General features: G+C 34.7%; 1 pseudogene; it reads right to left on the reverse strand.

Moving 5' to 3' along the window:
* Nucleotides 1–298: 298 nt before the first annotated feature.
* Nucleotides 299–24,755, reverse strand: part of LOC138713004 (vacuolar protein sorting-associated protein 52 homolog) — a 107,138-nt pseudogene continuing 82,681 nt past the window's right edge.

The raw sequence follows: 24,755 nt of genomic DNA on the forward strand, positions 1-24,755 counted from the left end.
ACACCACCATCATTGAACTGTGATTGTAACCTCTGAGAAGTGCATAATTTTGAAATGCAGATTTATACCTGTGACTTGTTGACTACTAGAAATGGGGTACAGATCCCTTTCCTTTGATAATGCAAGTCATCTACTGCTGTCAATGAGAATGCCCATGAGTGCTGTTGTGTGTAAAACTAGTCTATTCAAAGCCAATATTTCATTTTAAAAATGTCTGGGGGCAAACATGGCAATTATTTCATTTATTTCATCTCATGCAAGAAGAAAATAAAAATGGAGTCAATTTCGTGTTGACTGCTTTTTTTTTTTTTTTTCATTATTTATTTCAAATAAATATCTATTAATTTCTTTGCTAAAATGATTGTAATTCACGTGCATCATTCTAAGATAAACTGATTTGTGACTACTGAATATGAACAAAATCCGTCAAATAGTTTATACCTTATAAGACTTCTCTGGTGCCGATAATATTAATAATGATTAAATATGCTTGCAACTAATTAAAGTAGGCCTACCGCACATTAAATCTATTAAACACATTTTAAAATTCGGTCATATACCTAACTGAAAAAAAGGCACAGAAATAAATATAACAACTACAGAGGAATCAGCATTTTGTATATAATATGTTGTATTATAAAACATATGCGACAATAATAAAATAAACTAGTTCGAAATAATAATAGATATTAATATACAGCAGAACCACTATTATCAGTGGTAATAAAAGGGATGGAATGAACGGTTAATTGAAAACATCAGATAATCCGTACCACAAAATATTTTCGTAAATTAAGTGAACAATACTTGAACTTTAGGAATTTCCTCCGTGGTCTTGTATTTTACATGCCAGGTAGTGACTCAGAAGTTCATTAATTTAAGTTCAGTTGTCAACGACGTGTTTTTAAGGGGCAATGAAAGTCCTTGTAATGGCTTCCAGCAGAAAGATGCGAATACTAGAGGTCTCATGTTATAGATTTACATACTTTATACACACTTTATCCTTGATACTTATCAAATCGAGCACAGTTGTAACATCAGTTTCGTATTCTGATGCGAGATGAGCCAGTTTCTCTTTCCCCAAACCACTAAAGTATTTGCATTTTTTTTTTCGACATTTAGCACAAACACGTTTTCTTTTGACACGGAATACATTTTGTCTTGAAATTGTACAGTACGACAACTTAACAGTAGACCAAACTGTGTAAATGTAAAGACTTGTAATAACACTCTAGATAAAATACGTACTAATATAATATACAGTAGTACTTCATATGTAGCAAAAAAAGAATAAGAAAAAAGGAGCGAGAAAAAGACAGTCAGATAATCCGCCAATCGGTTAATAGGGAGACGGATAATCGAGGTTCTACTGTACTACTTTAGAAGTTTAAGACGGATTCTGAAAATGCAAGTTTATGCAGAATGCATATTCACAATCAAGTAATTAAAATCAGAGTTTAACATAACACGTACGGTTTTTATGAATTTTAAAGAAGCTTTTGATAATTTCAATAAAACCATATTATGGATTATAATAAAACAAAAAGGCATAACATAACATTTAATAGTAGTGATGATAATAATAATAATAATAATAATAATAATAATAATAATAATAATAATAATAATAATAATAATAACAATAACAACAATAATAAATTTGTAAAAATTTAATTGACGACAGATTAAAAAGAGTGAGAAAGAAGAAAAGATGTACAGACCGATTATTTAGTCCTGACAGCTCGACGACGCGAAAGAGGGGAAGTAATATGAATAGTGGGGAGAGCTCTGGAGTAGAGATAAGAGTAAGCGGTCAGTAAAGGAATGCAGTACAGCTTAATTGTACTAGACACATACCGCTCTACCGCAAGCGACTGACTAACCCAAACACCCCTTGGCATAACTAAATGGACTCGCCTGACCCAGGCACACACTGCTGGTGACTGTCAGGACTAAATAATTGTACTGTAACATAAAGGTGTCATTTTCACCACCATAAGAGCTATACAAGGAAGACATTATAAATACATTTATCGTATTTTCTCGAATACTTCAAATCCTCGCATAAGCTGCACACCCCACTTTTGAAAGGCAAAAAATATAAATAAAATAAACAAAATTACAAAAATGAAACTTCGGAAAAAATGTATTCACGACAAATTAAAACACAGATACAATTCAGTTAATAAATAAATAAGTACATTTTATACTGGAATAAGACGCATTTCAAACCCATCTTATGCACACACACTGCACACATGTCAGCTGTCGTCTTAATTGTCCTTTTACATGATATCCTGAAACATTATTAGCATGCATTACGATTTCCATGTTCCTCAGCATCTTTGATCATTTTAAGATTTTTGCTGTAAGTAAAGGATCACAGTCTCATACTTTAGTGGTACTGATTTTATTCTTAATTCAGCTATCCACTTTTCAGTGGTTGCTTCTAATTCCTGTCCACCATAAGGATCTATCATTCCACTGTCCAGCTTCTAAGTCGAATTTAATCATAACTTTTTCCACACTACCACACCAACTTAAACGAGTCCTTCCTCTTTTCCTTCTGTCCTTGTGTGGGGGACCAATGAATTATCTGTCTGGACCATCTCTCCTCCTCCATTCTTTGTACATTTCCATACCTCTGCAGTATCCGTTTTTCATTCCTGTTTACTACAATTTCTTCTGCTTCCATCTCTGCTCTAATAAAATCATTTCTTACATGCTGCAACCGAGACACTCTCATACTTCGACGTAACCCATCCATCTCAGTGCTCTCTAACTTTTTCATCTATCTGTCATTCCATGTCCAACACTCTGACCCATATATAAGGACACTCTCTACCGCTGTTTTCAAGATACGTTTTTAGTTGCTTTTGTCATTTCTCTGTTCCAAAGGATATCATTCAAGGATCTAGTTATTTTTCTCTTTTCTAGTTATTGTCCTTTTCACAAGTACCAGAACTATCTATAATTGATCCTGAATATTTAAACTGGCTGACATTCTTAATTGTTACACCATTTACAACCGAATCCTCTCCTTTCCCTCCAACAACCATATATTCTGTCTTCATAAAATTCACTTTCAATCCGTGTAGACTATATTCACTTACAAGCTTGCGGAACATATACTCAATATCTTACTGATCTTGTCCCACTATTACCTGGTCGTCGGCAAATAGCAAGGTATGCAACATATGGCTATTAATATTTATGCCCATACCTCTGCATGAGTCATTCCATTTCTTCGAGGCATCCTCTAGGAAGATTTTAAATAAAGGTGGTAACATTCCATGCCTTTGCCTCAAACCTTTTGTAGTACAAAATTCTGCTGATAGATTTTCCCCCATTTTGACACATGCTATACACTTATACATTCTCCTTATGAGGTCTATGAGACGAGCTGGGACTCCATTTTTTTGTAGGGCAGTCCAAAGTCGATTAACTGGTACTGTGTCATATGCCTTTTCTAGATCAATGAAGATAAAATGTATCTCTTTTCCTTTGGTTAACATTCTTTCCATCATCTGTCTAATTGTAAATATATGGTCTACACAGGATTTGTCTGTTGTAAATCCAGCTTGCTCTTTGGATATCTTATTTTGTATTAAAGACTCCAATCGTATCTTGATTAATTTACTGAGTATCCTACTCACTGATGCCAAGACATTGATACCTCGATAATTCATTGGGTTCCTCTTTGTATATTGTACTTATATATGATAAGGTCCATTCTGGTGGAATAGTATCACCCTCTATGATCTGGTTGAAGAGTTTGGTTAAGATGATACTGATTTTCAGAATTGAAAATATAAGACGCACAAACTATACATTTATCACACTTGAACTTGATTCTGATACATGTACTGCTAATTCAAATGCCAATTAACAATGTTAACAATATTGACATACTCACGTGGAAAGTTAGTGGTATGTACTATCACCTTAGGAGTTGCGCAGGAGGAAAATTGGACAATGTTGCCAACTTTACTTAGAATAAGCCACGTACCCGTATTTTTTACTTGTATATTTCGGAAAGAAAAGTGCGTGGGGTATTCGAGAAATTACATTTAATTATGTGTGCGGCACAATAAAAATATAACTTAAGAATACTGGAAAGGAAACTAGACTAAAACTGTATGAACTAATGGCAGTTAAAGTGAAGTTCAGAATTATGGACATTAAGCAAGAATAAGGAAAGAAAAATTGAGGTCGAAGAAATTAGATTTTTAAGAAATGTTGCTGGATATACTCTACTAGACAAGAACAGGAACAAGGATATCAGGAGAGAACTCAATATCTGCAAATCAACAAAAAAAAAAAAAAAATACACCAATACAGAAATGTTGGAAGGAATATGGAGGTCAGATACAGAAACACCACATTATGAAATTAACATTAAATTATAAGGATATAAGATATGTTGGCAGACAGAAGAAGAGGTGGGTACAACAATTCTAATTCATGAAATTTGGAACTGGCCTTGCGAGGCTTAATCCCTGAAAATGATGATGACGACAAGGATGATGATGATAATTAAATTAGTTTCACACATTCAGCAATATCGCAGAAATTATGAAAGGTATAAAAAATATACCCTTACTCTTTTTTATTCTTTATCTTATTAGGAACAAAAACGTTTATTAGGACAATTGTTGTAGAACCGACCTGAGCCAAGTTACAGAGAAGAAAAGAGATAAGTGTCTGTTACGTCACACATCTTGAAATGGCGACTTCACACAGGCTCTCTGCCACAGATTCAGACAAAACACCTCTCACTCATAAGCTGTACATGCTCAGTAGTCATGCTGTTCCTTCATTTAAAATTTTACGGACTAGGATATATGAACGTATACCCTTCCACTATACTGGGTGTAAAAAAATATATGCTACAAGGCTCGGTGGTAGGTAGGTGCGTACTACGTGATCATATTTTGTTAATAAACTCATGTCCGGAAACACTTTGTTTACATGCTAGCGTCTCTGAAATGTGGAAGAGAATATAGGCAGTACGGATCACAAAAACTAGGAAAGAAGTACAGTAAAAAAGACAATTGAAATTGAAATTGCACCCATGTCCAGAGACCCATGCCCAATAGTCTGGCCTCTTCGCTCACCTGACCTGACACCATTGGATTTCTTTGTACATGAAAACCCTGGTGTACGAGACTCCCATGGAGACACAACAAGATCTTGTGGCACGAATTCAGGTAGCAGCTGGAGACATCCGAGATATGCCAAGAATATTTCCAAGAGTTCGACATGACATAACCAGGCAATGCACAAAATGTATCGAAATTGGTGGCAGCCATTTGGAGCACCTTCTGTAGTTGATTAAAATAATGTTTACTTACAGTATTTCAATTGTCTTTTCAACTTCTTTCTTAGTTTTTGTGATCCGTACTACCTATGTCTTCCTCCACATCTCAGAGATGCTAGCATGTAAACAAAGTGTTTCTGGACATGGGTTTATTTAACAAAATATGATCACATGGTACTCATCTACCTACTACCGAGGCTTGTAACTTTTTTTTTTTACATCCTGTATATGTTGTTAAAAACTTGCTACACTACAATCATTTAATACAGTTGATATTAGCATTGTGCATTACAGGCGCTATGTTTGGTTCAAGTTTGTCAAGTACAACGAAGTTCGATATTTGCCAATGTTTGCTCTGCAGGAGGAGGCTGTCGTGTTTGTTCCATCTTGTTAAAAAATATTCTCTGTTCTCCCCTCCCACCCATTCATGTTTTAATCGCTTAAGCATTTTAGCACAGATCTTGCGATTAGTTTTTCATATGAAATAAGGCGAAATTTTTAATGTCTTATTGTCTCTCTCATGTTCAAACATTGCAGACACTAACTGGTACAACTTCCACAAACTGAAGCACCACAAAAGCAGCATGATTGTCGCACGTGATTTGAGAACAATGCTCAACTATGATATGATTCCAATTTTAAATCTTGTTCACATTTTTGTAAATAATTCATAAATAACACCTGAACCACATTACTGCGGATGGGTATCTAGCATTCAAACACTAAAACAAAAATTATATCAACACATTAATTGTTCATATATGATTAATTAAACAGTGATTATATATACACAATTCTCCCACTGTTCAGATCTAACAAATATTTAAATATATTAATTTAAAAAAGTCAAATATTCCTAACTTAAATATATTAAGCTCTTCATCAAACTATTCCCTTATTTACCTATCACAGCAGCCCACAATATATCTTCAGAAATTTGTCTTGTATTTCTTTAGCTCCACCTTGATGTGATGAATATTCATCAGCTGCGCACGAGCATTTGGTGTTAATAATTTTTGGAAACGGAGATAGTACTGTACCAACTGGGTGAGAGCCAACTGCAGAAGTGAGGAACCAGTCACCAAATTGGGAAATGAAGACAGGATCTCTCGATTCAACTCCTCCAAAGATCGTTTCCATTCCACAGAGAAAGACCGAACAAGTGCCAATGCTTTTTCTGGAAAGAAGATATAAACTTTTAACCTTTCAGAACATTTCGCAAAATATACAGTCATTAGGACTGGCTATGTTTACTAAATTTTGAGCTCTCAAGTTCCAGTCATCACTTATCAGGAAAAATGAGAGAATTCAGAAATAGGTGGCATACCTCTTGTTGCATAGGTCTATGTTTTGTGTCACCAAATCCTATCATCGGAATTTCAATTCTTTCATTTTCTGTTAACATTTGAAGGGTACACAGGAATAACGATCAAGGTCCATTTTAGAAAGTTTCAAGAAAAACGAATTTTAAAGTTTTAGTACTTAGTTATATGTGTATTCAATAGAAATTGATGTGGTGGAACGTAAAGAACGATTATTTCTTATTAATTATACAATGCCATTTTGTTCTAAATTTGGATGGCAACAATGGAAAATGCAATATAAACAAACAATGTGTAAACTTCCAAAATAAGAACGATCAAGATCCAAATACGAAACTTCGAGATACATGGGATACAGCGTGCATTAGTGATACACCACTTCTACCTCAGACATTTAATTTGCTTTTGATCGTTTTACATATAATTTCAAAATATAATTCTCGTTTTCCTTTCATTGGTCTTGTACTGCAGGACTGCAGAACTGCTTCTTTATTTGAAAGTCATTGAATGTTGCCGTTTTCAAATCTAATAATCCTTGGCGCTACAGCTCATGAAGGGCCCAGACCGACCAGCCAGTTGCTGGCCTCACGTCCACATGCCAAAACAGAGGCAGACGATCATCCAATCAGAATGGAGGTACCGTGTGGTTAGCACAATGAACCCCCAGCCATTATAGCTGGCTTTCGCAACCGGATTTCGCTACCTATCGTAGCTTCCCAAGTGCATCATGATGCTGGGTGGGCACCGGTCCCATACACTGGCCCAAATTTCATGAGAAAATTTCTTTCCCCATGAGGACTCAAACCAGCACGCATTCCGTAATGCAAGTCTTAGGCAGAACGTCTGAGACCACGACGTCACAGTGCAGGACTTGAAATATGTCATCATATAAAGCGGTTGAAGATTTTCAACTCTTTCACAATGTTCTTCTTCTGATTTCTTTTCAGTGGCTTGAAATATAATTAAAATAATGTTAGAAAATGACTATTATAGACTAATTTGGATGTTTAATAGCATTTGAAATTAAAATGCGATAAATAAAATTAAAGATAAAATAATTTTGACAAATAAAATAGAAACTCACTATATAGCTTTCATATCATCCGCTTGATGATAATCAGGAACACATTTTTAGTATGGTATCTTATTTTACATTGTAGATTGCAATGGACCTCTAGGCGAAAGGGCTTTCTTTTTGCAGTAGCTATTCAGAAATTCTCTCCATCCATAAAATACTTCTTTTTTTTTTTATTGAGTTATTTTACGACGCTGTATTAACATCTCAGGTTATGTAGCGTCTGAATGAAATGAAGGTGATAATGCCAGTGAAATGAGTCCAGGGCCCAGCATTTGCTTATATTGGGTTGAGGGAAAACCCCGGAAAAAACCTCAATCAGGTAACTTTCCCCGACCAGGATTCGAACCCAGGCCACCTGATTTTGCGGCCAGACGTGCTGACCGTTACTCCACAGGCGTGGACTAAAATACTTCTTCTATTTTGCAGTAAACTATGAAGAATGGTTCAGGTTCCTTCCTAGGATTGGCAATCTCATGTCATTAGTCATCAGAAAACTCGTATCTCTTCTTCTGGTTTATAAATTCTACATTATTATTGCACTTGAGGTACGAATGGCCTCTTTTTGGAAATGTTGCCAACAAACAAAATTTCTTCACTATATGCACTAAGAAATGGAAAAATCGAATCACAATAAAATTTGTTATTCTGTCATCAGCAGGATTCACAGAACATATTGAATTCACGCATAGTCAGGCAAAATTTCAAAACAGGAATACCACAACATTAAGCATACTTCATCACGCGCTTTGTTCGAAACCATTTCATCATGTGTACAAAATACAGATTTCCAGTAGAAAGTGTATGGACTTAGTACGAAAAGACTATAGTTGCCTGGAGTAATATGCTTCACTTGTTGAAAGTTTAGGAATTGAAAGATTCTTCCGGTAATCCATAGAAACTGCTTCCTTAATCATAGACTTTCTGGATTTGAAAGGTATCCAAACATTCAGAACACTTTACCTCATACAAAGTATCTCTTTTCCTCTTATGTAGTTCATTTTGAGTCGCTGTTGTTTTTGCCTATTCAAATTGTGTATCTGAGTTGCATCTTTATCATTGTTTATTTCTAATTCAAGTTGAGATATATTGGTTCTAAATTTATCGCAAATACATGCGTCACTTCTGAAATACCCAAAACTTATGCTGTACTAATTAAAAAAAAAATCAATTAATATTTCTTGTAGGACATCATAGTATTTACAATGATAAGTCCTGTCAGGTGAGCATTCTATGTAGCACAGGAAGCCATAAGATTTCATTCGCTCATTAATCTACTCCTTTCTATAAGTAAAATATTCTGAGAACATCTCAATCCTCAACACTTAAACAAGCGTCTTCTGTAATTTATTTGACTCATGATCTGTATTCTTTACGATGAGTTAGAAGTACATCAAAAAATTTTTATTTTCTTTGTACTAGCATTCTGCATAGCTATAATCTCTGTTATTTCTGATATCTCCATTTCACTTATGACTTAATTTTAAGACAACATCTGGAACAACTAACACAAGCCTGAAAGAATGTCCATGAAACAAGCTGCAAATAAGACCTTGTTTACTTTAGTGCAAAAAATAATCATTGCATTCTTACTCAACAGTGGAAAAGTAATGAAATTGTCGTCAGTGGCGCAGTCAACGGGTGGGCCTGGGCCCAAAAAAAATTTGTGAATTTTTAGTTTTTTTTTTTTTACAGAAAACACTCAACATCATAAATAAACCATGGATCCAGAGCAATAATTAAGATAAGTAAAAAATGCGTTCATTGACACCTTATTTTATTTGGTTTATTTAGACCATGTTCTTGCTCTTGCAAATTCATTATCGGAAGCACCTCAGTTTTCAAAAATGGATATTAGTAAATGTTCGTCCCTCATTAAGGCAATGATAGAAAACTTTTCAAAGCTCCGAAACGAAGAAAAATTCGAAGAATTTTATTCTAGTGCTGTTTGTATGACAGAAGTTTTCGGAATCAGTGTCTCTGCACAAGAAGAAAGAAATCATTGATCACCTCAAATGCCACAGGCTCATGTCAGTAGATTTACTGGCATGTAAAAGAACTCCTGCGGGACAAAATTTCGGCACACCGGCGATGCTGATATAACCTCTGCAGTTGTGAGCGTCGTTAAATAAACCATACCGTAATTAAATTAAATCGATCACCTCAGTCTCTGGTAAGAGACTATTTCGTTACTGATGATGGTGAAGCTATGCTGAAGAGTTCCGATTCAGAACAACAAGATAAGATTTTGCTGAGAGCAAGTTTATATAATATACTTGATAATGTCATATCAGAAATGAAAAGATGGTTTGAAGAAAATTCTGTTTTCTGCGAAGCAGTATCAGTTGGTGATCCAAAGTCTTCTGATTTCATGAACTTCAAGACACTGCCAGAACTGGCTGACTTGTATGGATCTTCAAATTGTGTGTTAAACATAAACAAGGAACTTCTAGAGAAACAGTGTTCCCTGTGAATATTAAATCAAAACATGTGTGTGACCTATATTCTAAACTAAAGAACATAAGCATGGGTTTGGCTTCCAGGAACTACTCCAAGTGTTACAAATTATAGGCCTACTGATCTGTTCCATCACGACTGCATCCGCAGAAAGGAATTTTTCTGCATCATGACGAATAAAAACTTACACCAGGACAGCCATGTCAAGCACAAGGCTTTGTAATCTAGCAATTTTATCCATCGAGAGGAAGAAAAGTTGGAATTTGTTGAAGGACCCATCATCAGTGGTCAACAGATTCGTGCTAGGAAATCTCGACAGCTCCAGATCAACTTATGAAGCGTTTGTATGACCTGCATGATTGTTTATCATAATTTTGCATGTTATTCAATAATACTTCCGAGAATGAGTTTCAAGAGAGTTGACGACAGCGTCATTGTCAGGTACTTTATAAGATCCTGTCTTGTAAACGCAGTACCAATCTAAGATAATAGCTCAACCATTACCTTTCTGATTATCCAAGTAGAGCCACAATAATTTTGGTGTCAGAACTGATCATAACAAAACTGATGACCGGTAGAACCAGCCATAACAGCATGTTGGAAGTATCAAATATCTATAGTGTCAGTAACAAAATTAAATGATATGCAACAAAGATACTCACTTTCATGATTTTTCAGTTCATCTGCTTGTCCCTTGTCAACCAGCACTTCACCTTCCTTCACAAACTGCAATATGCCACCAAAGTGAGGTGACAAGATTTCTTCCACATATTCTGCACTGCGAGTATTGAACTGTTCATGGAAGCTTTCTGCCTCTTTAGAATTGTCCCGAGTGCGTTCCTTAATGCAAACATCAATATTTTACTTTACATTTGTTTGTTCATCAACTGTCAGAAGACAGGTCTGAACCTCTTTAGTGACATCAATAAAGGTGCGTACACACATAGGGAACGAACAATGAACAAGTGATGAAGCAAACTTTCACTGTTTGGAGCAAGATACAAATAATCAGCAAATGGTCAGGGAACATTCATGTTTGCTGGTTATTCACAATAATAGTAGACGATTTATTATAGTAAGTGCAGCAGTTATTATGGGCTGTCTAACAAAAATAAAGTTGAAAAATAAAGGGTGATTGTGACAGATTCCACTATACAAAAGTCGCAATTGGTATAGAATAGAAGCATTGACTTGTTTAATTACTTACGTTAAATTCAGTGGGATAGTTTTAAAACTTGTCGAATTTCAGCAACAGACTTTGAAATGTTACTATGCAAAATAGGCTAACACTTTGCAAGAAAGATAGATTGGTGAGAAGCAATACCTGTTCATGAAAGATTAGCACTAACACTTCAATATCTGGCAACAGAGGATTCGTATAAAAGTTTTATGTATTTATTCGAAGTTTCCAAACAGCCGAGTTCCATGATTTTTCCAAAAATTTCCTGGTCCCGATATAATTCAATAAGGTTCATGCGGGACTGTATTTAAAATTTTTGCCACCTCAGGCAACTAAAGAAATGTTGCCCCCTCTACATAAATAACGAATTATGAAAATTAGTCAAAATTAAGACAGAGAATCGAATAATCAATATTCAAATGGAATTAATTAGTAAAAAAGGGAAAATAATACAAAAAAAATAAAATTGAATATAACTTTAAATGTCAGTAATGTATTACAGTACATTCAGTGATCACCGCCCTGCTTTTTGTTGGATCTGAAATCTTCTAGAGGGGCCTATGTTTCACTCCTTGACTGGTGAAATAGTCTCTAGTTACTTCATTTATTGCTCAGAATGCTGGATCTAATATTACTTATTTCATTTCCATACTCATCAGTCATTATTTTAATTACATGGGTGCTGATCAATACTGCCATTCATTTCACTTTCATTATCGTACTTATTGTTAGTTTAGAAGATGTATCACATAACAGTGATGATGTACTCACATCAGTTTTTGAAAGAATACCTCAGTTTCATTTTGAACAACTCAATTTTGTGTCAGTGGCGTATACTGGTTTAAGGACCTGGGCTACCACTGACCCTATTATTACACAAAATATATTTCAAAGTCCCTATAATAAAATTCCTTACCTCTTTATATATGAATTTCAGACGTCTTGATTGGGACGAAAATACTTTGATGACTTCGTCATTGAAATTACAGTTGGGCCGCTTGCGAAGTTTCTGTAGAAATGACTTTTCAATGGACATCAGTGCCAAGCCGGATAAACGTTCTTGTGTACAAGTTGATCTACAGTAGGATTTTATTCTCTTCAACGCAGAAAATGTTCTTTCTACTGATGCTGACGTAGCTGGTATTGTCACAATTAATGTTGCCAATTTAAGGACTTCAGGAATAACTTGGTTCAGCTGGTTTACATATATGGCAGATAATATTTCATGGATAGGTTTGTTCGAAAAATCAAAGACTTCTGCTGAATATATTACACTTAATTCATTTTTCAAACGTACTTGATCAAAGTGACTGTTATAGGACTGAAATAATTTGTTTAGTGCCTCATTCGGGAAGTTTTCTCTATAAGCAGAAAATTTTTGAGAATCTAGAAGATATGTGAACTGAAGCTTTCCATAATCAGAAAATCTGTCAGTAATTTCCATGTGCATACGATCTAGTATGCTGTAGTACAGCTGCCTGTATTTCAATTCATCATCTCCTTTTCTTCGCTTTAATGGTGGTTCCATTGTATTGTCTGAAGAATTTTCATTTTCCATATTACTCCATATGGACGGAAACCCACTAAGTCTGAACTCGAATATAGTATTTTTTAACTTTGATACCTCTTGCAAGCAGTATGCTATGTCTAGACTTTTTGTCTGAAGAATATTGTAGAGCACATCTGTATGTGCGAACACTCTAGCATAGACTTCAAGAAGAAATATATTCTGAAACTGTGTGAAAAAATACAAATATCCTTGAGCCTGCACAATTACATCATCAACCCAGTTTTCTTCAGAGTCATTACAAATGATATTTTCAAAGAAAGCAGTCAGTTGTTCTCTGTATTACTTTACTGTATTTACAAGCCGAGATGTAAAATTGCATCTAGTTGGTGCTACTTTTGGGAGTTTCTTTTTCATAAATTCTTGAGTTTTTCTGATCTTTTAGGAGATGATGAGAAAAATGCAGCTAAACCCGACAGTGTTTTGAAAAAAAAAATGCGGCATTCTGGAATGGATGAAGTAGTTTGTTGCAAAACTAAATTGAGAACATGGCTGTAACAATGGACAAATAGTGCTTGAGGATACTTTTCTTGAACTTTTGTTTTCAAGCCATTAATATTTCCCGCCATAACTGAAGCACCATCGTATGTCTGTGCAATTAACTTATTGCCGACATTGTATTCTGCTTTAACACCTTCCACATGCTGAAACAAAGCAGCAGCAGTTTTGTCCGAACTGACATTTGTGAATCCTATAAACTGTTCTTGAACATTGGCAGTACTGTCGACGTATCTTAAAACAGTGGACAATTGACTCTGATTAGAGCAGTAACTTATTTCATCAACAACAATGGCCACAAAAGGTTTTATGTTCTTTATCATAACCCCACTTATAGCAAATATTAAGTCATTCTGAATTGCGGGAGAAGTACCACGAAATACTGTTGAACTCTCAAGATGATTGGCCAGTAAATGGTCAAATTCACTTAAGGAACTTAAATATTCAATATAATTTCCTCTATTGCCTGATTCCACACTCTCATTATGATCCCGAAAAGCCAATTCTTGTTTTCCTAGAAAGCAGACTGCATTAATAAGATGCAGTAAAATCTCCCGATTTTTTTTCCACAGGAGCATTGTGTTGGTTGATATGTAGAGCTTTTTGCTTATCTAGCTGTAAATCAATTCTTGTCTTCCCAAAGTTTGCAAAGTTCATGCTACTACAAATATGAGCTTTTGATTTGTCGAGTTTTAGGACTGCCGTTCGAAGGGAGTTGATATTAGAAAACCCTCTTTTGACCACACATTAGTTTCGCAGCTAAATAACAAACATGGCCAGCAAAATAGTTTAGACAGTTTAGAACTACCACACAACCAATTCCACTTACCATATGATGTTGAAGTGAAATGGCGTGTGTACTCACGCTGTTTTTCTTTTACGTCCATGGACAAATTTAACTCAGGAGTTGGTCTTTCCATTTTCACAATTTCAACTTCCTCGTTGTATGTACGACGGTTAAAAGGCACTTTGAATAAACCTTCTATTACACAGTCATTTTCAACACAAACCTCTCCAGAAACTTGTTCTGCCATATTTTTCACAATATCACTTAATTGGGAAATTAAAAACTTAATAATTCACAATTAATATAACTCTTAGACACTCGAACAAATCACAAATTTAAAATACTGCACTGCAAGAACACAATTACATTCATGAGCTAGCGTGCTAAGCATACTGTTGCTTCGCGCCTGCGAAGAAACCGATCACGAGAGCAACAACTCACCCGGCCTTACACTGCATGTTGGAAACAGAAGAGAGCGGGGGGGGATGGGCAGTTGTGCGACCGGACAGCGTGCACGGTACGGTCACAGGCTACCTCATGTAGCAAGCGGTTTCTCCAGTGATGCCGCCCTGACAACTTGTTTCTTTTCGAGAGCAGAGAGCGCATATAAATCTAACAATTACTTTAATTTTAATTACTGTGGTAAAACTAATAATACAAAATTATTACATTATGTTATGTTATAAACTTTTTCTTTTGTAATTTCCTTGGGCTACCGCCGGTAGCCCCGGTAGTCCGCAGAATACGCCCCTGTTTTGTGTGTCTTACTACATAAGCACTTTTTATTTCTTTTCTAATTATTTTAAGTTTTCACTGTTTTCTATATTCAGCCTCAATTCTTTTCGTATCCAAACTTAATAATACTAATAACTTAAAACTTCATAATTTAACAACTGCAGACAGTCATTTTAAACCTGTAACTTGTGTACTAGTTCATTACAACTGATAATAATAATAATAATAATAATAATAATAATAATAATAATAATAATAATAATAAAATTTCAAGTATTTAATCAATAAGTTACCAATTTTTGCATAGAACAAGTATTATTTTGCTTTGAGATGTTATGAGCTGCCATGTAAAATTAAGTACGGTAACTTACAAGCTTTAATTATGTGATGCACATGTGAAATAAAGCTTGACTGGTATATTATAATCAGACAACCTTACTACCTTTTACTAATTAGTTAATTAATTACATCCTGTTCGCATATAGTATAAAAATACCTATTGTTCGGATATATAAAAATTAATGTAAAATGTTTGTCATAAATGCACATGTGTATAAAATTTCTCAAATTTTCACAGCTTGAGTATGGTACTCTTAATCCCAAAAATTTGCCATCCAGTGCCATGGCTCATGTTGGTCCATGCGTAAATATGGCCCTTTGTTGATGACATCATCTTCAATCCATTCCAGTTTTGATATACTAGTACTGGTTTGTGAAATTAGGTATATTAACCACTGCGATCTGCTGCTACAACAAACTACGAAAAAGTGACAAATCCCATCCATAGCGAATACCAATTTCCTTTGATGTACTGACAAGCAATGGATCACATACGAAGCAAACCAAATGACTGGTTTACCTTTGCTGTACCATCCACATGTTCCGAATTCAGTCAGCAAATGCATTTGTTCATTGTTCAGTCGGTTAATAGGCTTAAAACTAATTGATAAATTTCTGTTGTAAGATTAATCGATCAAAAATATTTAATCAGTATTCCTCTCTCGGAAATTGCTTACTTAAAAAGCACAACAATACTGTTATTTTTTTATTGCAAAGCAGGTAGCGTAGGGAAAATCTTTGCACAAACACTTCAGAAAGAGATGGAAATATGAGGACAGTGACCTAGTCTACCTCTATTGAAAGTTGAAACACAATGCGAAACCCTTATTAAGTTTTATGGTTTTCCAAGAAAACTTCCACCTTGTTGTCAGCTCATCTCCCTAGCATATGAAATACATACTTTTCAAAATAGCCATGTCTATACTGTGTGCAAGTGAGAGCATAACTACCTTCTTCTCTTTTTAAAATCTGGTAATTCGATTACAACAGGGGCCAGTCTTCTGTTTCGACAGCTGTACTTTTGCAGTTGCAGTTTCTGTACTGGGTTGGTATATGAAGGTTGTGTGTTTAGTTTGATAAAGAAAAAAAAAATCAGTTTTCTATGGTTTGTGAAAAGTGTAAACTCCATTATGTCATATGAGAATTTGAGAAGTAAACTTGGTGAAATGTTAGGATTTAAATTAAACGATCGTGGAGAAGTGCTTGACAGAAAAAAAGTTTTTTCGTGTTTAGTGATGCAGGCACTTAATTCGGAGCATGCGAATGCACTCACATGTTTAAAATCATGGATGAAGCAGTATTAACTAGGTGAGTCTTCATACTTTTTGTTATTTATGCTTGTCTCAAAAATTCCTGGAGAAACTGACACAATAAATTATAAGCCTCATAATAAATATGTTAATAGGTAATTAAAATAGTTGTTCTGTAATTTATAACAATACAATATATACAGGTATACAACATTTAATACTCATGCTAATCGCCTAACACAAATTAAATTTAACAATAATTGAGTGGCTCAGTGCCAGACTTGCCTAAACCACAATTACACTGAAAAGAGTTATTCAACTCTAAATTTGGACGTCATTTTTTTAAATAATCACATGTCAAAAGAAAATTATTTCCCTTTTACCGTAATCTAGTACCGTATGTATCTAGTCCATGTAAAAAAGTAAGTTGAAAAATATCATTAACCCAGAAATGTGTTAACTGTAAAACGAATGATAGGCAAGTTTAGCTCTAAAACAAATTATATTTCAAGCCCAAACATGTGGCATAGGAGTCATTCCATGTCAAAGGACCCTGAATGCAAAAAAAATTAAAATATTTCAAAGTAATTGTAATATTCATATTTCTAGAGTAGATGAACCTTTATACCAGATAAACGGTTAATTTCATGAAAATATTAAATTATTTAATGTCTATGCACATTTGACTTTAGTATTAATAGTACTGCTGACAAAAGGAAAAATACACCTCATATGTTGCCTGCTTTGATCATCTTTGCTTGTCTTCTGATTTTTTGTTGCGTGAGAAACTTGCTGTGTAGATGTTCCACAATCTACTGTGAAATTTTGAAGCAAATCAGATGAGTTTTGCAAGTACATGGGACTAAATCAAAATATTACGATCATATGTCACACCCGCAACACAAAACATGATTTTATTTATCCCCATAAGAAAGTAATTAACTTAGCAAAGTAAAACTTTCAGAAAGTAAGGTTATCCACAAGATCTAAATTTTAACATATAACAACTTTTTTGGTAGCATGACTATTTTGCACTCAAAATTGCGTTGCATGTGTGACATTAGCCTCATATTATCAAACGTCACACCCACAACACAAAACATGAAAAAACAGGGAAAGACAAAAACAAGCTCTTCAAACTGATGAAATAAAGTTAACGCTAAAGCGCAAACAAGATAGAATAAGACAGAGGTGGCACAGAGAAAAACTAAAGTGGGTACCTGAGATAAATAATGCATCTCCAACAAGGGGTTCATATAGGAGTAACAGATCACTAGGGAAAGCAGTTTTTTCAAGTGAATAGAGGTTTACCAAACAGCCTAAGGAAAAGGAAAACAGTGGTATCGAAATTTATATTTGAGGAATTGCCAGAATTTGCAAAAAGACTAAATCTACTACAAATATTAAAAAAAGAAGTACCGTAAAAGATTGAATGATGAAACAAAAGATAACATGGTGCAGTTCTATCTTCATGGTGACATAAGCAGGACTGAGCTAGGTAAAAAAGACAAAGTCACCATAAAGAATGTTCAAACCGACAAGAAAGAAGTGGTACAGAAACGTACTATGATGATGACGACCACTGCTGAAGCCTATGAAGAGTTTGTGAAGGAATATCCTCATTGTGTGATAAAGAAATTCAAGTTTTTCGAGCTTCACCAACCATTTGTATTTCCCGTTTCCTCTATGACCCATAACACATGTATATCATTACCATGGGAACATGCAGTTTTTGGTGGAAAGTGTAGGAAAGAAACTGGTGTATTTCCACGTAGTAAACAAGATTTATTAGCCATCCTTGTATGTGACATTGAAAGCTTTGAATGCATGTCAGATACATGTGAGAAATGCAAGTCGGCCTGCAATTCTGTTCAAAATATCATTAGTGATGAAGAAACAGTTAATAATGAAATGAAATGGCCTCAGTGTAGAGACGTGGAAGGACATCCTCAAATTGTCCTGGAAACTGGGACTGTATCTGAATATGTCAAGAAAATACAAATCCAGTTGAACGGCATACAAGCTCCATAGTTACGTGAAAAGAAAACAGTCCAAACACTTTGAAGAGGTGAAGAAAAAATGTCTAATTCATGATGCAGTCATCCAAATTGATTTTGCAAAAAACTACATATCTTTGAGCTAAGATGAAATTCAAAGTGCTGACTGGAGTCAGTGACAAACCACCATTTTCACTGCTGCTGTTTGGTTGAAATGCGGGAAGAACTATAATTATGTCATTATAAGTGATGACTTGTCACACAGCAAATATTCCTTAAAACCCTTCTCTAAGACTTGAAACTGAAACAAGTTCCGAATATTCAACATGTGAAGATATTCTCTGATGGCTGTGCTGCACAGTTCAAGAATTGCATCGCAATGTTGAACCTCACATATTTTCAGTCTGACTTCAATATTTCTGAAGACTGGAATTTTTTGTCACTTCCCATGGCAAAGGAGCAGTTGATGATGTTGGGAGAACTTTGAAAAGAACTGTTTAGAAAATGCTGAAATCACGCCAAGTAATTATAAATTCGCCTTACGAATTCTATGAATGTACCCAAAGAGAGTGTAAAAGGTGTAACAACACTATTTACATCTGCAGAAGATGTGAATTCATTATCATAATTCCTGGATAATCGTTGGAAAAATGTACAGCCAATTCCAAGCCTGCATAAAGTTTGCTTTGTGTCTCCTATTAATGAAAATTTGGTGAAGGTTTCTGTAAGTTCTCAACAAGAAGAATTAACAACAGTCCAATTATTACATCTTGAAGAAGAAGAAGAAGAAGAAGAAGAAGAAGAAGAAGAAGAAGAAGAAGAGAAGTCTAGATCTTCATGCAACAACAAGGACAATACCAAACTTGAGCCAGGGGACTTTGTACGGTACTTGTATCTTTAACTGCAACAGGAAAGTCTAACAGGAAACAAGACGTCTTCTTTGCTATTGTGATGGAGTATGAGGAAGTGTTGGGTGTTGCAAGTAAATGAGAACAATTTTGGGAGGACTTGTCAGTGATCCTGAAGAAAGTGAAACCTCCTAATTTGCTTAATAACAGGAGTCAATATACCTTTAGCTGACTATGCTTGCGTTTTAGCCTACATGAATGTTTGTAAAAATTTTTGAAATTTGTATGTGTTTTTTTAATTAATTTCAATAGCAGTGGTATTATTTGGGTTAGTTCGTAAATAAAAAATATCTATGTCACATTCCTGCTGATAAAAATATGTAAACTTAACATGTCTTCAAGTGTCACACACGCAACATTTTCAAATTAGAATTTATGTTGAATGTTAATGTTCCTCAGCAACTTCTATTATATCATCTCAAAAGTATACATTTTATTTATGTCACCAACAAGTTACAATCATATTCATAATCCAAGAGAATAGAATTGTAATAAAATCTTCACTTGCGTGAGCAGGAGTTGTATCATTTTGTCACACACGCAACAAAGATTGACATTTTATTTTTGTTAAGTGCATTCTTCTTAACCAACTCAAAACTTCATAACTGTGATGGTTAATATAATATATAAAAATAAAAATGTTAGCTCTTAAAACATTTAATCTACAGTGTCTTTTGTAAGTGAATCTGCTGTTAAAATGTCACACACGCAACCATGGAATGACCCATAGGCAATGTTAGGCAAGTTTGGCCCTCGTAAAAAAATTTGAAACCCAAATAAGTGAGATATGAAAGTTAAGTTCAAAAGTATAAGACATTAAAATCATTGCAGGTCAGTGGTATGATGACCGATTTATTGGACTAATTAACAAAGTTACGAACTATAAATCTTTGGAACACAAAGAAAAATATGGAACTCTTTATTCATTATCCCCGTCAGTTGCTTCCATGTCTGGATTGTTGAAACCTTCTCCTTCTACTTTCAGATTTCGGTATTAATTGTGGTAAATTGGAGGGATATATTTGAGTAGTGACATTAAATCTTTCTTCTTCTCTTTCGTGATTGGCCGACCTCTGGGATACAGGAGGTTCAATTTCTGAGAAAAGTTTCGCGATGGGCGCCCTCAGATCCCTTTCCGTGCTATATCGACCACATCAAAATCTATGCAGTCAGACACACTGTATGTTTTGTAGAAAAGTTTCTTGGGTTCATCTTTCTGAAACTGTAACCATCGAATCTTGAGCCATTCCACTTTTTGTTTATTTTCTGATATCTTTCTGTTTGTTATTTCATTTTCTAAAGTATCTCAACTATAGAATAGTTCGCTAGTCATACGATGGACCTGAAATTTTGGATTTCTTTTCTTCGCATCAGCTATTACTCTTTCCCACTTTTCAGGAACATATACTTCTTCGTGATAGAGTTTAGACCTCTCGATGACTCCAAAGTCTATGTCACAGATATCAAAACTGTGGCCAGGAATGAAAAATTTTTGATTGGGCACTTCAAGGGTTCGATGGTTTTGCAATGCATAAGATAAGAAGAGAGCTGTTTTAATATTACGATTCTGCCCTCCACAGCTGTCAATATAGATTGTAAGAACTTTGGTTGTCTGTGGGAGAAAATTGTTGATATGATTCAGAAGGCATGCCATTCCGAACTCCATAGTCATCAAAAATGACAAAATAAAATGGTACATGTGGTGACATAAGCTGTAAATTTTAGCCAAACAACAACAATTATTCGTACTTAGCACTAAGCTTGCCTAACCAACCTCATCAAGGGATTTTAATAGATTTGATTTCGTAAAATAAGTTACTACCTTTAATTATGTTTCATACGCATGCAAATAGAGCTAAACTTGCTTACATTATAAAATATTAATTGAAAATATAAACGAAAATATCCACCAAAAATAGTGCCTAACCCTCTGCATTTCTTATGAGTTTTGAAAAAATGTAAGAGACAAACTTGCCTAAGCGTCACATTATATAAACTTTGCAAAAAATACAATTAAAAATAAGAAATCATCCATTAAAATATACTTATTACAAAAATAACTTACCTGATGAAGTCAGATCACCATAATTGGGTTGATAATCTTTGTCAGCATCACTGTTATCTTCAAACATGTTGTGAATGGACTCCAGGTCTGACTCTTCATATGCCAGTTTTGTTTGTTTGTTGCTTAGGCAACTGTCGCACAACTTGCATCTAGAGCCTCACCTATCAAAAGCTTCCACTTGAGTAAATAGTTAGAATTTCATTCGCCAGGTGGCAGTGGTGTTACAGTTTTCGTATTAATAGAATCTTTTGACACTAGATGGCGGCAACACTAAAGCCGAAAAATAGAGATGTGTGGATAGTTGTATTACAGCTGTTTGCGTATTGACTGAAACCACGTAATCTGAATTTAAAAAACTAATTTATCTTATTAATTAAGTGTGTTTAGCATTGTATGTGTTAATAAGCGAGATATTGTGTTTTTATTTGTTGTGTGATATTAGGCAAATGCCGGGTAATATTTTGGCGAATCCTCGGACCTCATCTCATCTCACTACATCTCGCCAAAATGTAAATGTAAAAAAAAAAAATGTAAAAAAATTGTACAAAATTGTAAAAATTGTAGAAAATTACTAAATTGTAAAACTATAAAAATTTGTAAAAATTGTAATTGTAATATTGTAAAATGTTGACATGTTCCACATCTTAAAGCTTCATTGCTCATGTAAGATCTATGGAATAAAATAAATGAATGAATGAATGAATGAATGAATGAATGAATGAATGAATGAATGAATGAATGAATGAATGAATGAATGAATGAATGAATGAATGAATGAATGAATGAATGAATTAAGAAGAGAAACTTTGTGTAAATAGTGAATACAGTTTTATTTTAAAGGACAGACTAGTATCCAAACATTGAGATTGGTATTATCCAGTAGTTTAATATAATTACGCCTTTTCTTTTTCTTTCACATACCATACTGTCTTTCAAATCACGCAACACAGATCAAGGTTCCCCGCAAGGGGACTCAAATTCAGATGTGAATTCAAATCAGCTTCATGGTGTAGAAGACGATACTTCTCATCTTGTCTTATTAAGAAGTCAAAAACCAAAAACTTATCTCACGACTGGAGGGCAGGAAGTTATCCCCCTTGCAAAAGTAAATAGTAAAAAAGATAAAGTGAAAAGAATGCTTCCAACTGACGAAAACACCTTCAGAAATATAAACGCATCACAATTACAGACGCAACTATGAGGACACCTTCAAACCAAATCTTCACTGCAACATATTCGGTCATAATACCAGGTAACGAGAACTCATCTGAGAACCACAATCCTCCAACTAATTCCATTTCTACCACAGAAAGTCACATTGTAGCTGCCGTCCGTACACATAACTATTATGATCCACTTAACCAAACTGTAGACGAAGAAATGCAAACAAATGAACCAAGTACCATGAACGAAGATTACTCTCAAAGCAATGACAAACAGAATACGAAAAGATTTCTCCCTATTATAGTTCCAATTCTCCCATCCCATAATAACTACTTTGAATATCATAGGCAACTTGAAAAGGAATTAGGACACACCCTGAAAATAATTTACCATCAGAAACAGGGAACCAAATACCATGTTACTTCGCAAGAAGCTTTTGATAAATTGCAAAATATTTTTCGCGAAAAGCATATAGGTTATTTCACATTTACACCAAAATTTCAAAAGCCACTTCAAATTGTTATCAAAAGGCTCCCAACTCATGTTACAGCCCAACAACTTCAGGAAGAACTGGAAGTCCTTGATTTCCCTGTTATAAATGTCAGACAGTTGACAATTTCTAAGCAAGAAAATGGAACATTTATTAAATGTCCTATTCCAGTCTGGGTTGTATCTCTAACCAACAATGATTATGGCAGGAGTATATACGACTTTAAGGCTATTCAGTATCAACCAGTTTTAATTGAATCATATAATCCAGAATCTAAAATATACCAGTGTTTTAATTGTCAACAATATGGACACACTTCTGCAGGATGCCATCTGCCATCCAAATGTGTTAAATGTAGCCAAAACCACAGAATAGCAGAATGTCCAATAAAAGGACATTCAGTCGAACCCAAATGTGCAAATTGTGGTCAGCCCCATACACCTAATTTCAGGCAATGTGAAGTAGCCATTCAACAAAAAAAAAAACGCCCTTCAACAAAGGAAAATGAACAAACAACAAAGGTTGCAAAACAGAGAAGCTCTCTTTAAATTCTATGAAAAAGACTTCCTACGACTTCCATCAGTTCAGCCTCCACCAGAATGGACGTCTAATGTACCCAACAATCAAGCGACCCCAAAAATTGAAATCATGGAAGATATCAAAGAGTTATATACATTTATTAAAGGTTTAGGACTAAACAAAATTGTAGCCCAATTAAAACTCGTCACGCAAAAACTCAAACAAGCTCCCGATACATTTTCTAAAATGTTCATATTATTTGAGGCTGTAACTGAAATTTTAACTCCTATCCATGCAGCACCATAAACAGACAAATCTCAGGGAACTTTGGCTCATTGCTTTTAAAGCCAATGGTTTAAAAAGACAAATCTTCGAATTCCAGTATTTCCTTGTGCAAAATAATATCGACATCACTCTTATTAGTGAATCTCATTTACAATCGACAGATAGACTGAGCATTAGAAATTACGAAATAATTCGCACAGACAGGCCCTATGGAAGAGGTGGTGGGACAGCTGTTATCATCAAGAGTAATATAACGTACACTCCAGTCCAAATTCACGGCCTCACATCAGCAGAAATTACAGCAATAAAGATCCTATTGCACAACAATGAAGAAGTGATGGTAGCAGATATGTACTTCCCTCCCAATAAAATTCTCACACCAAATGAAATGTCCATCATCACAAACACACACACAAAATGTATCATAGGGGGAGATTTAAATGCAAAACACAGAATATGGAACTCCAAAGTAATTAATCCAAAAGAGTTTTACAAAAACATGCCGATCAAGAAAATTATCTACTCATTATCCTTACAATAAAGAACAAACTCCAGACGTCCTTGACATATTCCTCCTAAAAACATCGGTAATTCCAGGCAATGTTCAAACAATAAATGCCCTTGACTCTGACCATCTTCCGACTCTTGTCCATTTCATCTCTTCTGCTGTTATACGAACTTTTAAAACTTACAGAAAACCTTGTACAGATTGGTCACAATACAAAAATGATCTAAGTGAAGTTGTTCCAGGTAATCCGATATTAAACACTACACAAGATATTGAGGGAGGGATAAAA

This window comes from Periplaneta americana, chromosome 14, assembly GCF_040183065.1.
Source record: "Periplaneta americana isolate PAMFEO1 chromosome 14, P.americana_PAMFEO1_priV1, whole genome shotgun sequence".
NCBI classification, from domain to species: domain Eukaryota; kingdom Metazoa; phylum Arthropoda; class Insecta; order Blattodea; family Blattidae; genus Periplaneta; species Periplaneta americana.